Source organism: Notamacropus eugenii, chromosome 4 (assembly GCF_028372415.1).
Source record: "Notamacropus eugenii isolate mMacEug1 chromosome 4, mMacEug1.pri_v2, whole genome shotgun sequence".
In the NCBI taxonomy this organism is placed as follows: Eukaryota; Metazoa; Chordata; class Mammalia; order Diprotodontia; family Macropodidae; genus Notamacropus; species Notamacropus eugenii.
The window spans coordinates 450,329,566-450,345,780 of NC_092875.1; positions in this window are offsets into that span (position 1 = coordinate 450,329,566).

The following is a 16,215-nucleotide window of genomic DNA, read 5'->3' on the forward strand; positions in this document are numbered from 1 at the left end:
CAAGTTACCCTCTCTTAGCTTGGTTTTATATACAATATACACGTATATGTTATATTATAGAATATATAGTATAATATTTAAGCATATATTACAGTTTATATACAGATATATTATGTCTATAACAAACCCTCTTATGTAAACAGTGCAGATATCTTGGTACAGTTTGGTAGTACAGATATTACTAATCCTATTTTTATTGATGGGGAAACCAAAGCTAGATAACTATATAGGAGTGTGTCTACATGCACACATACACATACATAGGCATACGTATGTATATATGTATAAAATAAAACTGAGAGGTTAAGTACATTATACTATTCCATTTCATAATTACTTTTTACTTGAGTAAATAGTATACATTAATAATATAGTATTCATGATAGTATACTGGTAATTAATAATATTGATAGCATTGTGCTATATTACTAATAAGATGGATATATACTATTAATTATATGGATATATACATAGTATATATCCACATTTAGTGTATTCTATATAGTATGTTTATATTACTATAGTTTGCACTGTAGATATACATATAACACATGTATACTATAGATGTGGTATAGACATATACTATAGACACACATATACTGTATGTAGTATACATTCTGTTATTATTATCCTTATTATCCACTTGAGCGCTGTACTATTAATATCCTATATCCACATCTATCTATTACCTATCTATCATCTGTCTATCTATCTATCTATCTATCTATCTATCTATCTATCTATCTATCTATCTATCTATCTATCTATCTAGTCTATCTATGTATATATCTATCCATCTATCTATCTGTCTCTCTGTCTGTCTCTCTGAGTCTCTTTCTATTTATCTATCTATCTATCATACTGTTCTATTCTCTTATTATTTACTTGTGTTCCTCCATAGAACTTGAATCCTATCTACATGGATGGGTATTCTTCCTATTGGTAGAGAGCCCAATTCTATGCCTTTTTACCTTATGTTATTCTTGTACCATGATTCCACTTCTTAATTCACTTTCAGCATGTTCCCATACTATGCTATGTTATTCTGGTATACAAAATGAATAACAGTGTCCATTAATTTCAGACTTTTTTTTCCGCAAAGTTGAATGGAAATGTTATTCAGTCAGGAACTACCAATTTGACAACAGCATAATGTTCTAGCTGTGAAAAATTAATAAACACTGAGGATGCAAATGGGAGAATGGCTATTCATTTAACAGACTTTTAAATTCAAGAAATTCAAGAGTCAGATATCATCCATTATAAAACAGCAGCACATGCCCAATTTACAGACTTTGGGACTGTTCTCTTGTTACCATTTTCCTGCCTTGTCCCTGCTGCTTAAGTCAGAAAGTCTTCCTAATGTGAATATTACAGCTAACATTTAGCAACTAATGTCAGGAAAATAACAGCACTTTTCCAGGCTCAACAAAAAAATGTTTTGATATTTTAACACTTCTAATAAGGAGATGAAAATACATAAACAGAGAACACAGAAGTTAAAAGTTATTCATTCATTCAATCATAGTAAATGTTTGTTGAATCTAATGTTTAATGAATTCAAAAAACATTTTAAAATAACTACTCTATACTCAGCCAATGAGTAGCCTGGTATGTATGTAATAGACTAAGAGCGAGCTGCAGGGTCAGGAAAACCTGACTTCAAGTTTGGGCTCAGACATAATTGTTCTATAATCCTGGGCAAGTCACTTAGCCTTTTAGTACCCTAGACATCTCTCTAAAAATTTAAATTGTACAATATTTGTTGGTAGAAAAAGTTTTCTCACCAGGAGTTCCGTACAACAATGAAATCACAAGTTTGATTGAAAAAAATTAGAACACTGTATTAAGTGTTAGGGAAGATATAATGATTAGATAAGACATGACTCCTACCTGCATGTACCCAATAGCCTAGTAGAGGAATATGGCACATACACAAATTTCATCAGTATGGGAACTCACATCTCAATCCCTTTACATTTTAGAGTATCTTCAGGACTTACTTATGGCTGCATAAAAATGTATCAACTGGTGGCCAATCCTCTTGGTGATCAGCCTCTCAAAATTTCACTAGGTTGGTTCTCAAATGACAGGCATGATTCTGGGTTTATTTGAAGCCTTTCCCAGTTAATAAATCCTGCCAGAACTTGTGTCCTACTGGCAGCGCCTTTAAGAGCCCAGTCATCACCATGAAGCACTGGAGTGAAAATGGAGGGTACAAGTAATTATAATGCAAAATACTGGAATCTAATACAATATGCTAATTTAGCGAACACACTTGGATCTCCAGTTCATCATCAGACAGCCCAGTGAATTAGCAGTCATTGGATTGAGTCTTTATTGCTAAGCGAAGATCCAAAAATTTAAATTGCTTCTCCAAATACTGTCTTAGTTTAGCATTACAATTAAATTAAAAATTAAACATTTCTTATGAGACAGACATTACACATAGTAGGTCTTTTACTATTGCTTTTGCAATTGATTTGAATATTCAACTGCTATTTGAGAATCAACAAGAATTTTTTCCAATATGTATTATATATAGCATGACAGTGGATGAAGAGCGGGTCTCAGAATCAGGAAGGCCTAGGTTCATGTCCAACTGCTGATTCATACTGACTGTGTAACCCTGGGCAAGTCTCTTAGCTTTCAGGGCTCCAGTCAGTTCTCTAGGGCTGAATTACAGAAAAATTTCTTATTTGCATTAGCAGAAAGAGTTTCTTCGCTAGGAATTCCTGACACTGATGAAATCAAATCCCTGATCTCATATATGTACACACGTTATTGTTGTTGTGTTCGTCCTTCATTGCCGAAGAAGACCATGCCATGAAAGAAATGATGACATGACTTGCACTTGACTTTGTTTTGAGTGAGGGAGAGCTGTGCAGGTCACCAGCCTCACTTCTCCTCCAGAGCCATCTGAATCCAGTGACCAGATATTCCTCAGGATGACTGCAGATTACCCAGGGTGCACTATCATGGGGCCCCTGCCTCCTACCCAAAGGCTCTCTTCTGGACCCTCCTGGCTTCAGAGTGATTATCAATAGTAATTATTGCTGTTTCCCTCCTCGCCTGATGTCTTTCTCTGCTTCATTTCTTGCTTCATTAAAGGGGCTGACTGACTGCTTCTTAAGCAGGCCTATTCAATGAATGGGTGTTACCTTACCCTAAGTGAGGTCATCTCCAGACACACATGTATGTGTGCACATAACACACATATCTGACATGTGCACACGCATGTACACACATGTGGCATATATGGTTTTGTATGGGTATGCACACATATGCACACATACATACACGTATAAAACATTGTTTACTCTGGCCTTACTCTCTCAGAGCTTCATTTTACTACTATAGGGTTCTTTGTTGAGTTAAATGGGTTGGAGAGTCACTTTTCTCTGCCACTGGCTAAGCTCCCACCAACGGTGTTTATCTGACCTTAGGGGCTTAGTGACTAGCACTTCAGTTTTAATTAACCAATTAACATCGAATTATATCTTACAAAGAGATATTTACTTCAAAGATATGTCAAGAACAAACACGGACATTTCCCCTCAGATTTCCACCTCATACGCTCTTAGTCTGAAGAGTTGGCTCACAGTTGAGTTCCTATATAGCATTGCCCCCACCAATTTCTTGTCCAAAGTCAGTGGTGGGTGCTAACTTCTGCTGGGCTAGAACACCGGAGACCCTTGTTCCTCAGCACATTGTTGCTGGACTGGCTGCAAAATCTAGCCTGGGTTCCTGGACTCCTAGATTCTTATGGTTTGTACTCCAGGCCAGAGTGGAGACTCCACTCTCTTTACCTAGGATGGAAAAGAGCAAACAAAAAGGCAAAATAGGCCCACCAGGTGTCACATGACCTTGGGGGTGCAAGGGAAGTATGCCTTCATGCCCTCCCTCCTTACTCTATGGTCTTACTGACTGTGAATGAAGGAGACTCTTTCTCCCTCAGACACCAATGCAACAAAAGCCATGGTGACTGCTGAGTCAGGTGGTTTTAAAGATGTTATCAATTACAACTAGGCAGCAGATGGAAATAAAACTGGTCTTAACATATGGCAACTAAGGCAGAATATCCACACATGATCCAATCTTCCAGTTTCCTGAAAGCAATCTTTCATGTGGGTAATCTGTCTCAGGTGATCTGAGCATACTCTAGAGACTATGTAGAAGACTGCTATATACATGTGTAGTCCTATATATGTGTGTGTATACCTATAAAATAATTCCCAAGAATATCTTATACATTCAGGTTGGTCCATGAAGAAAGCAGTATTTTTTTTTTTGCTTTGAGGATAAAAGATTTAAATTTGGTATCAACTAAGACCATAGCTGAAGTACCTGACCTAAGTGCATTCTACTATGGAGTGGTAGAATCAGTGTAATTTATAATAACCAGTCCATTCCATCTATCTAGATTCATTACATTCAAAGCTAGATTGTTAAACTATCAGAAAACTATTTTAGCCAATTCTTTGGGGTTATAATTCACATGCTTTGATTACTTAATCATGGGCATAATGAACCATACCATACATGTAATAAGAACTGTAATGGTGTATAGGAGAATAAGATGATCAGTGAGATGTAAATAATTTTTTAACATCCATAGATCCCTCTATGGTATAGTGGAAAGAGCATGGATTTGAAATCTAAAGGACTTGTGTTCAGATCCTGATCAGTTATTTGTGTAATCTTGGGCAAGCCACTGGATTTCTGTGTGTCACAGTTCCTTCCTTAAAAAGGACCTTAATCTCTTCCAGTTCTAAATCTATGATGCTATTTACTCTGAACTATTATTAATCTAAACTATTATTCCATGTTCTGTTTAATATAACATTTAATTCAGCTGTAGGCAGAATCCTGTGATCCTGGGGAAAATTCCTAGTCTTTTGGAAAAAAAATCTGAAAAAGTTCAGTTTATTAAAAGCTAACCAACATTTTTTGATTCCTAGGATTTTCCTCTGATCTGAGATTGGGGCAAAATGGCAAAACCAAAAAAGAAACAACAACGACAACAACAACAAAAATTGATAGTGACAGTTGATAAAAGTCAAATTTTAGGGTTTACCAATTTTCTTGTACAGTACGTTCAGTAGCTAACTTTACAGTACTGGATCATGAAAACTGGTGGTCGGAATGATGACTCTGAGATAATGTCATATTCTCCTTTTTCAAAGTTTCAGGCCTGCTTAATACTCTTTATTTAAGGAGGGCTTACTAATTAATACCTTTTGGAAAATTTTTCCACAAGATCTACAAAAAAGGAGTTTTCTGTTAATGCTCAGTTAACTCATGTTATATTAGTGAAAACACATTGCTTCCTAAGCACTCTTGTTAGTTAACTCATGTTATATTAGTGAAAACACATTGCTTCCTAAGCACTTTTGTTAGTTAACATTTTATTGTATTACTGCTGATTAATTGATAATGTTATTTGTTTCTCTATGTTTTAAGTGATGTTTAATTGGGAGGGTAAATAGCAGAATAATATCACTTTCCTTTCCCTTTACTCCTGCCCTCTCTCAACCCCACTCATCAACAGGTCTGATTGTACTTCTTGGAAGCCAAAAGATCTAGTCAGTCAATTATACAAATGCAGCAAAATACCCATGTCTTTTGCCTTGTTTAATGGATGCTATTTCTTCATTGACCAGCAGATGTCATGTGTGTTCTCATCCTGGATGACTGGAAAAATTTTCAGTCTTTAAGCATAAACACAGAATCCTGAAAGAGTGGGCAACACCTTAAAGACCATCCAGTCTAAACTCCTGATTCTATAGACAAGGAAACTTGCAAAAAGTTGTTAACTGACTTGCCCAAGTTAGAGGCAGCACTAGGAGCATCCGCAATGGTAGGTCTAAGCAGAACCTTAAAGATCAGCCCAACATTTCCTAAACTCTTTTGTGGATATTGGGTAAACTGCCTCAACATGAATCAAAGGTTTGATAAAAAAATTTCAATGCTAGTGTCTTGTCATAGGAATGTCTTGTCACAGGAAGCAGAGTTCCCCCTTCCCCTCCCCGACCCCTATCTCAAGAAATGAGGGAAGAGGGGGAGCAGGGCAGTTATTAAAGGGTGAGGATTACAGGTAGAAGAGATCCTAAAGGTCATCTAGTTCAACCCTTTCTTCTTACAAATAAGGAAACTAAGCCCAAAGGAGTTAAGTGACTTGCCCAAGGTCACACAATTAGTAAGTATCAGGGGCGAGATTCATACTTGGCTGATCCGGGGTCCATGTCACTCTTGATTTGCTACTCCAGATTACTTGGGTTGAAGACTATGACAGATATATAGCAAAAGGAAGGGAGTTGTCACTTTTCAAAGGATAACTGCATTTAAGTGAGGACTGCAGGACTTCAGCACCAAGGTGATAGAGTAATATAATGACTAAAAAATAACAACAACAAAAAACAAACCCCCAAACCACAACCAAAATGAGGCAAATGTTGGCTCAAGCATGAGGCTGTTTTTGAACTTTAAGAAAATAGGACTATAGAGCTTGAATGGACCAGTTAGCCCAACCTCCTCATTTTACAGATGAAGCAACTGTGACTCAGATAGCTTGAGTGCTATGTCCAAGATCACACAGGTACTAAGTGAAGCAGGGATTAGGCATAACATTCCCACATGCAGCCTGGGTGGGAGGGTTGTGTGTGAGCTCACTAGCCAACAGCTGTAGCAACCATCCTTTCTAACCCTCCTCCTCCTCCCCACCACTGCTACTGACTCATTTCCTAATTAATTCTCATCCCAGGTTCTAAGGCAATCAAAGAGTATGTTCTGATATCCCTCACAAATGAATAGAATTGCACAATCTCTTATTAATTAATCACTTACCTTTGAGTCCTTACCAGTTTATAAATAAAATGGAGAAATCTCTTTTCCAATAAGCTTTTGCTCTTTGCCTTTTCTTAGTCTTATAAATTTAAATAAGACCAGCATTGCTGTTCATACAATTTATTACAATGTCAAATGAGAAAACAAAGACATAATTACATTGTATCATAATGAATACAGTTCACAGCCAGAGTCACCACTGTGTACTTTAAACTTAAGGAAAGGAAATATGGAGTAAAAGCACTGCTCACTGCTGCCACACACACCTCTTCAACTTTAGAAACTCATTTGTCTCAGGATGGTGATTCAAGTCTCTCAGGAATTTTCTTCATGATGTCTCTTTGCAAATGAAGAGTTAAATGCAATTCTCTCAAAATGTCTCTTTTCCCTTGACAGTTACCTCACTTAGTTGCTTAGGAAAGAAGTTCTCTTACTCATTTTTTTCTCTGCGCCTCACAGAGTCTCTCTCACCATGACAGCTCTTGCTCTCACTCTGATTCTATTTTGTCTCTTAAAGATACAGTAAATGTAAAGTCTGTTGGAGTGGCTAATGCAGCCCATATTGAAGAAACATCAGACGTGGGTTTTAAAACTCAGATCCACTGAATCTGAGGTAACTGAGAATCTCTGATAATTAGAGAACTGAGTTGACAGGGGAGACCACAGGCTCTGACAATGACAGGAGACCTGCATAGACAGGGAAAAGAGGAAAATGTATATCATTAAAGTATACAGTAAAAGCAGCTACACTGGGTCTGAGGTCAGAATACCTGAGTTCAAATCTAGCCTCAAATTCTTACTTGCTGTGTGACCTTGGGCAAGTCACTTAATCTCTCTTTGTCTAGGAGATAACTGGGCAACTCAGTGGATAGAGCATTGTGCCTGGAGTCAGGAAGACCTGAGTTCAAATGTGACCTCAGACACTTACTAGCTATGTGAACCTGGGCAAGTCACTTAACTTCTGTTTGCTTTAATCCACTGAAGAAGGAAATGGCAACCACATCTCTGCCAAAAAAACACCAAGAAGTCATGAAGACTTAGACGTGACCAAACAACAAAGAAGCATACAGTATAGTTTGAGCTGAGTTGCTGCTTGCAGCAGACCTACAGACTTTATGAAGACAAAGGGGCCAGACCTCCCTAAACTATGGCGGCCCAAAGCTTTTTTGGCTCAAGTAGCAGAAGTAGTAGCAAAAGGACTTGTTTTCTACGTACAGGGTTTTTGGGAAGAAGGCCAGCTACAGGTGGGTAGGGGTTTTGGATTGATCATGACATACCATGGATCATGGTATATGGGACTGATCCAACAGGGTGAACAAAATTGTGTCCCATTTCTGCTGATTTAATGCTTTTGAGTAAATTTTCTTTACATTCAAGAGTTTATTAGGATCTTATTGCTTGTAAGGGATGGGGAGCAGAAGGGAGATTTACTGTGTGGAAGAACTAGAAATGAGCTAAATTCAGATATTCACAAAGACATTTCTGGGTATGGGTAAATATGAAATGTAGAGAGTTTTAACTATTGATTTAACAACTTGGGGACCTTAGTAGTTACTAGCCTTATCTTGCTCACCACAGAAATCTGGCATTGGGCAGTCCTATTTATTTGGGCAATTGTGAATTTCATTCAAAGAAAGCTTCAGGAAAGTGCTAAGCATGTCATGGTTCCTAGAGACTTTCCCTTTTCTTGATCCAACCCGCCATCCACAGGACTAACCATTTCCTTTAGTCACATGGAAAGAAACGTTTTCTTCCTTGCCTCAGCTTATAAGTGGATGGCAGGAAAACAGACCAGCAAAGCCTACTGCCACCAAGAAGAGCCACACATTTCTCCCATCCCTAATTCTCAATGCCCCATTGCTCACTTTTGATCAGGTGCAGGATATCTACTTTCAACTGGATGCTGACACCACAGATCCCTATCTCTTCAGGTCATATCCTAGAACACCAGTCCACTCTAGACCCTGAATCAGTTTTTCTCTTTGTAGGCAACCATTTTCTCTGCTATTACATCCTAAGATCCTTTGTCGTTGTTGTTTCATCATTTCAATTATGTTCTACTCTTTAGGACCCCTTTAGGAGTTGTCTTGGCAAAGATATTGGAATGGTTTGCCATTTCATTCTCCAACTCATTTTACAGATGAGGAAGCTGAGGCAAACAGATGTAAGTGACTTGCTGAAGATCCACAGCTAGTTAATATCTGATGCCAGATTTGAACTCAGGGAGATGAATCTTCCTGATTCCAGTCAGGGCATTCTATCCAGTGTACCACTTTGCTGCCCCTCAGATCCTTTAGGTTTTTTCATCTGTCACCTGAACATAAAAACAAATCCTTCCTTATGTGTTATCTTCCCTAATTAGAATGTGAGGTGCTTGAGGGAAGGGATTATATTGATATTCTGTTTATTAACTTAGCACAGTGCTGGGCACATAGTAAGCATTTACATTCTTTTTCATTCTTACATACTCTGTCTTCTGCTTAGGAGTTTTATAAAACACAGAGTTCCATTATTTAATTCTTCTGCTGCTTTTACATCTTTTTGTCTACTTCACCCCATAGGGTAGAATTCAAGCAATTGAACCCAGTTTCCAAATACTATTGTACTCATAACGTCCAGGAGGTTTATAACTCAGGAACTCAAGGCATCTTACCCCCCTTTTTTTTGTGTGGTATCTTAAAGTGGAGTCAGGATCCACCTTCTGTTCCCATCCCCCACCTTCAATACTTTCTGCTTGCTGCTCTAATGAGGCCATGGCTATTGCCTCTTCTGTCTCACCACTTGCCTCATGAGTCAACTGCTCCCAAAGACACTATGGTCTTATAATGAGAACAGCACTCATGTTTGGACCAGATCAATCTTTCACCATTTTGTCTTCTTTCTCTTCTTATTCTGAAGACAAATTTGTGCAGTGGCCAAGAACTCCACCACTTCCCTTTCTCTTGATCTTCCTGGAATTTAGCCATCTATCCTTGACATATGCCCTTATGGAAAGGGCAAGAGGAAAGATGCAGTGAGGGCATTACATTGCAAAGCCTTCAAGATTGAACTTGGGTCTGAATCCACACCTGGTTCTTGGACATGATATTCAATCATTTGCATGAAAATTACTTATGAGATGGGGCATTTTAAAAAAAATACAAAGAGAAGCTTAATTTCCTCTATTTTGTTTTAAAATTTACTGAGTTCTTTTATCTTGAGGGTATTCATGAATGGGAATTCATGAAATTTCAGCGTTCCTCCCCCCACCCAAAATTGTTCTATGTCCAAATTGGTTTGAGAAATTCTGATAATTCAACTTTCAAATTAAAAAAATGAGGAAACTGAAGCCCAGAGAGGTTAAATACTTTGCCCAGGGTGACATAGCTAGTTAATAGCAGAGCCAAGATTCCAATACAGGTGGACATACCTGAGGTTTCATTAGACATTCCTTTTGGGTGACATTCTGTCAGTCAGTTAATAAACCTTTATTAAGCCCATACTAAATGTCAGGCACTATGCTAAGTTCTGAGGATACCAAAAATGGCAAAAGATACTTCATGCTCTCATAGTCTAATGGGACAAAAGACAGGAAATCTGCACAGAAAAGCAGGATAAATAGGAAGTAATTAAATTAGGGAAAGCACTAGAACTAAGAGAGTTTGGGAAAGGCTTCCTATAGAAGGTGGGATTTTAGTAGGGACTTAAAGGAATCCAGGGGAGCCAGGAGGTAGAGATGAGGAGGGAGATCATTCCAGATATGGGGGATGGTCAGAGAAAATACCTGGAGCTGATAGATGGAGGATCTTGTTTGAAGAACAGTAAGGAGGCTGCTATTATTAGATTGAAGTAAGGTATAAGAAGCCTGGAAAGGTGTGTGTGTGTGTGTGTGTGTGTGTGCGTGTGTGTGTGTGTGTGTGTGTGATAAAAGGATTTGAACACTAAAAGATTTTATATTGATCTTGGAAGTGATAGTCACTGGAGTTTATTGTATAGGATGGTGATGGGATTGGACCTATATTTTAAGGAAATCATTCCGGCAACTAAATATAGAATGGATTGGAGTTGAGAGAGCCCTGAGGTAGGCAGACTCACTAATTAGCTGCTGTAATAGTCCAAACATGAGGTGCGGAGGACTTGCAGTAGGGTGTCATAGGTGGGTATACTAGAGAGGTGCTGCAAAGGTGAAATTGACAGGTGTTAGCAACAGATCAGACATGGGCAATGAGAGATGGTGAGGAGTCAAGGCTGACAACTAGGTTGCAAATCAAGGGAGGGAAAGGATGATGGTAATAGTTTAGAAGGGTGAAGGTTTAAAGGGAAAGATGAGTTCTGTTTTGGACATGTTGAATTTAAGATGTCAATGGGACAGCCAGTTTGAGATGTCCAATAGGCAGAAGGAGATGTGAGACTGGAAGTAAGGAGAGAGTTTAGGACTTGATAAGTAAATTTGAGAATTGTCAGTGTAAAGATGACAATTAAATCAATGGGAGCTGATGAGATCATCAATGGAACTATTATAGATGGAAGGGAGAAGAGAAGAAGGCCCTGGATAGAACCCTGTGGGACATCCCAGTTAGAGAGTGTGATCTGGAGAAGGATCCAGGAAAAGAGACTAAGAAAGAGCAGTCTGATTGGTAGAAGGAGAATCAGGAGAGAGAAATGCCATGAAAACCTAGGGAGAATGAAGTGTCAAAGAAGTGGATAGTTGACAATGTCAAAGGCTGAAGGGGCCAAGAAGAAGAAGCCCTGAGAAAAGACCACTGGATTTGATGAGATCATTGGTAAATTTGTTTGTTTGTTTGTTTTTTTTATTAATTTATTTAACTTTTAACATTCATTTTCACAAAATTTTGGGTTCCACATTTTCTCCCCTTTTGTCCCCTCCCCCCACCCCAAAACACTGAGCGTTCTGATTGCCCCTGTCTGCCAATCTGCCCTCCCTCCCTCCCCACCCCTTCCCTTTGGAAGGCAAACAATTCAATATAGGCCAGATCTGTGTAGTTTTGCAAATGACTTCCATAATAGTAGTGTTGTGTAAGAACTAATTATATTTCCCTCCATCCTTTCCTGTCCCCCATTACTTCTGTTCTCTCTTTTGATCCTGTCCCTCCCCATGAGTGTTGACCTCAAATTGCTCCCTCCTCCCCGTGCCCTCCCTTCCATCATCCCCCCCACCCTGCTTATCCCCTTATCCCCCACTTTCCTGTATTGTAAGATAGGTTTTCATACCAAAATGAGTGTGCATTTTATTCCTTCCTTTAGTGGAATGTGATGAGAGTAAACTTCATGTTTTTCTCTCACCTCCACTCTTTTTCCCTTCACTAAAAAGTCTTTTGCTTGCCTCTTTTATGAGAGATAATTTGCCCCATTCCATTTCTCCCTTTCTCCTCCCAATATCTTTCTCTCTCACTGCTTGATTTCATTTTTTTTTAAGATATGATCCCCTCCTCTTCAGTTCACTCTGTGCACTCTGTCTCTATGTGTGTGTGCGTATGCGTGTGCATGTGTGTGTGTGTTATCCCACCCTGTACCCAGATGCTGAATAGTTTCAAGAGTTACAAATATTGTCTTTCCATGTAGGAATGTAAACAGTTCAACTTTAGTAAGTCCCTTATGACTTCTCTTTGCTATTTACTTTTTCATGCTTCTCTTCATTCTTGTGTTTGAAAGTCAAATTTTCTTTTCAGCTCTGGTCTTTTCATCAAGAATGCTTGAAAGTCCTCTATTTCATTGAAAGACCAATTTTTCCCCTGAAGTATTATATTCAGTTTTGCTGGGTAGGTGATTCTTGGTTTTAGTCCTAGTTCCTTTGACTTTTAGAATATCCTATTCCACACCCTTCGATCCCTTAATGTGGAAGCTGCTAGATCTTGTGTTATCCTGATTATATTTCCACAATACTTGAATTGTTTCTTTCTAGCTGCTTGCAATATTTTCTCCTTGATCTGGGAACTCTGGAATTTGGCCACAATGTTCCTAGGAGTTTCTCTTTTTGGATCTTTTTCAGGCGGTGATCTGTGGATTCCTTGAATACTTATTTTGCCTTCTGGTTCTAGAATCTCAGGGCAGTTTTCCTTGATAATTTCTTTTTTTTTTTTTTTTGTATTTCTTTTTTTTTTAATTTTTTTATTTAACTTTTAATATTTATTTTCACAAAATTTTGGGTGACAAATTTTCTCCCCTTTTATCCCCCCCCCCCCATACCCAAGCATTCTAGTTGCCCCTGTGACCAATCTGCTCTCTCCTCTATCCTCCCTTCCTGCCCTTGTCTCCGTCTTCTCTTTTGTCCTGTAAGGCCAGATAGCTTTCTTAACCCCTTAACCTGTATTTCTTATTTCCCAGTGGTAAGAACATTACATTTGATCCTAACACTTTGAGTTCCAACATCTTTAGCTCCCTCCCTCTCCACCCCTTCCCCTTGGAAGACAAGCAATTCAATATAGGCCAAATCTGTGTAGTTTTGCAAATGATTTCCATACTAGTTGTGTTGTATGGGACTAACTATATTTCCCTCCATCCTATCCTGTCCCCCATTACTTCTATTCTCTTAAGATCCTTTCCCTCCCCATGAGTGTCGGCCTCGGATTGCATTCTCCTCCCCATGCCCTCCCCTCCATCCTCCCCCCCACCCTGCTTGTGCCCCTGTCCCCCACTCTCCTGTATTATGAGATAGGTTTTCCTATCAAAATGAGTGTGCATTTTATTCTTTCCTTTCGTGGAATGTGATGAGAGTAGACCTCATGTTTTTCTCTTGCCTCCCCTCTTTATCCCTCCACTAATAAGTCTTTTGCTTGCCTCTTTTATGAGAGATAATTTGCCCCATTCAACTTCTCCCTTTCTCCTCCCAATATTTCTCTCTCACTGCTTGATTTCATTTTTTTTTTTAAGATATGATCCCATCCTCTTCAAATCACTCTGTGCACTCTGTCTCTATGTATGTGTGCATGTGTGCATGTGTGTGTGTGTGTACTCCCACCCAGTACCCAGATACTGAAATGTTTCAAGAGTTACAAATATTGTCTTTCCATGTAGGAATGTAAACAGTTCAACTTTAGTAAGTCCCTTATGACTTCTCTTTGCTGTTCACCTTTTCATGGTTCTCTTCATTCTTGTGTTAGAAAGTCAAATTTTCTTTCCAGCTCTGGTCTTTTCATCAAGAAAATTTGAAAATCCTCTATTTCATTGAAAGACCATTTTTTCTCCTGAAGTATTATACTCAGTTTTGCTGGGTAGGTGATTCTTGGTTTTAGTCCTAGTTCCTTTGACTTCTGGAATATCCTATTCCATTCCCTTCGATCCCTTAATGTAGAGGGTGCTAGATCTTGTGTTATCCTGATTGTATTTCCACAATACTTGAATTGTTTCTTTCTAGCTGCTTGCAATATTTTCTCTTTCACCTGGGAATTCTGGAATTTGGCCACAATGTTCCTAGGAGTTTCTCTTTTTGGATCTCTTTCAGGCGGTGATCTGTGGATTCCTTGAATACTTATTTTGCCTTCTGGTTCTAGAATCTCAGGGCAGTTTTCCTTGATAATTTCATGAAAGATGATGTCTAGGCTCTTTTTTTGATCCTGGCTTTCAGGTAGGCCCATAATTTTTAAATTGTCTCTCCTGGATGTATTCTCCAGGTCAGTTGTTCTTCCAATGAGATATTTCACATTATCTTCCATTTTTTCATTCTTTTGGTTTTGTTTTGTGATTTCTTGGTTTCTCATAAAGTCATTAGCCTCCATCTGTTCCATTCTAATTTTGAAAGAATTATTTTCTTCAGTGAGCTTTTGAATCTCCTTCTCCATTTGGCTAATTCTGCTTTTGAAAGCATTCTTCTCCTCCTTGGCTTTTTGAACCTCCTTTGCCAATTGAGTTAGCCTATTTTTCAGGGTGTTATTTTCTTCCGCATTTTTTTGGGTCTCCTTTAGCAGGGTGCTGATCTGCTGTTCATACTTTGCTTGCATGTCTTTGGTTACTCTTTCCAGTTTTTCCTCCACCTCTCTGTCATGATTTTGAAAATTGTTTGGGCTCTTTAAGATCTTTTCCCAGAACTGATCCCATTGAGTGGGCTGGGATGTAGAAGCACTGACTTCCATGTCTTCCCATGATGGTGACCACCGCTCTTCCTCATCAGAAGGGAGGGGAGGAGAAACCTGCTCACCAAGAAAGTAACCCTCAATAGTCTTGGTTTTTTTCCCTTTTCTGGGCATTTTCCCAGCCAGTGACTTGAGCTCTGAATATTCTCCTCACACCCACCTCGCCTCCTGATCCTCCCAGCCCGCGCTTGGGGTCTGAGAATCAAATGCTGCTTCCCAGCCTCAGTGCTTTGGGCGGGGGCAGGGCTGCTATTCAATGTGAGATTAAGTTCAGGTGCTCAGGTCGGGGCAGGGCCGCCTCACGGGCTCAGTTCCCTCAGGGGGTTTATGCAGAGACCTTCAACAATGGATCCGGGCTCCTGCCTGCTTGGGGAGCCGCGGTCTGCTCCCCCCTCCGCAGTTGCCTCCTGAGGGGGCCTGAGTTATGGGGGCACCCCACTCCCCTCTTGACCCGCCAAAGAGACCCTCTCACCGACCCCTGTCACCTGTGGGTGGAGGGACCCGTGTGGCTGCTGGAGATCCCGTCCCTGAAGCCCGCTTGGATCTTTTCCTCTCGGTGCCGCGGCTACGGCAGGGCTGTACTCAGCTCCCAGTCCCGGCGCCCAGTCCGTGGCACAAAGGACCTTTTGTGAGAGGTTTGCAGGTCTCTCTGGAGCAGAAATCTCCCTCGCTCCAATGTTCTGTGGCCTCTGGGTGCAGAATTCACCGTGAGTTACTTCTTTGTAGATGTTCTATGGGTTGTGGGTTCAGAGCTATGTGTATGTGCATCTTTCTACTCTGCCACCTTGGCTCTGCCCTCTCGATCATTGGTAAATTTGGAGAGAGACTGAGAGGAGAGAAAGTGGAAGCACCTATTGTAGATGACCTTTTTAAGGAGTTTAGTCATAAAGGACAGAAGAGATATAGGAGGATGGGGCCATGGAAAGATCAAATGAAGGTTTTTATCCAGGATTGGGAAGACATGGGCATGTTTGTACATGATAGTGGAGTCAGAAGACTGAAAGAGATTAAAGATAAGTTATAGAGTGGGGATGAAAGGGGGGGCAATCTGTTGGGTGAGACAAGGTGGAATGGGGTCATTTATTAAGCAGAGGAGTTATCCTTGGTAATGCTTCTTCTTATAAGACAAGGGTAAAGGAGAAGATCAAGGTGGAAGGCTTCTGAGTGATATGAGATGAAGAGAGGAGTAGAGAGAGTGATTACTGGACTTAATTTTTTTCTATAAAATATGAGGCAAGGTTCTCAGGTGAAATAGTATGAGGAGAGGAAGCCTTGAGATGTTAAAGGAGGGATGAAAAAG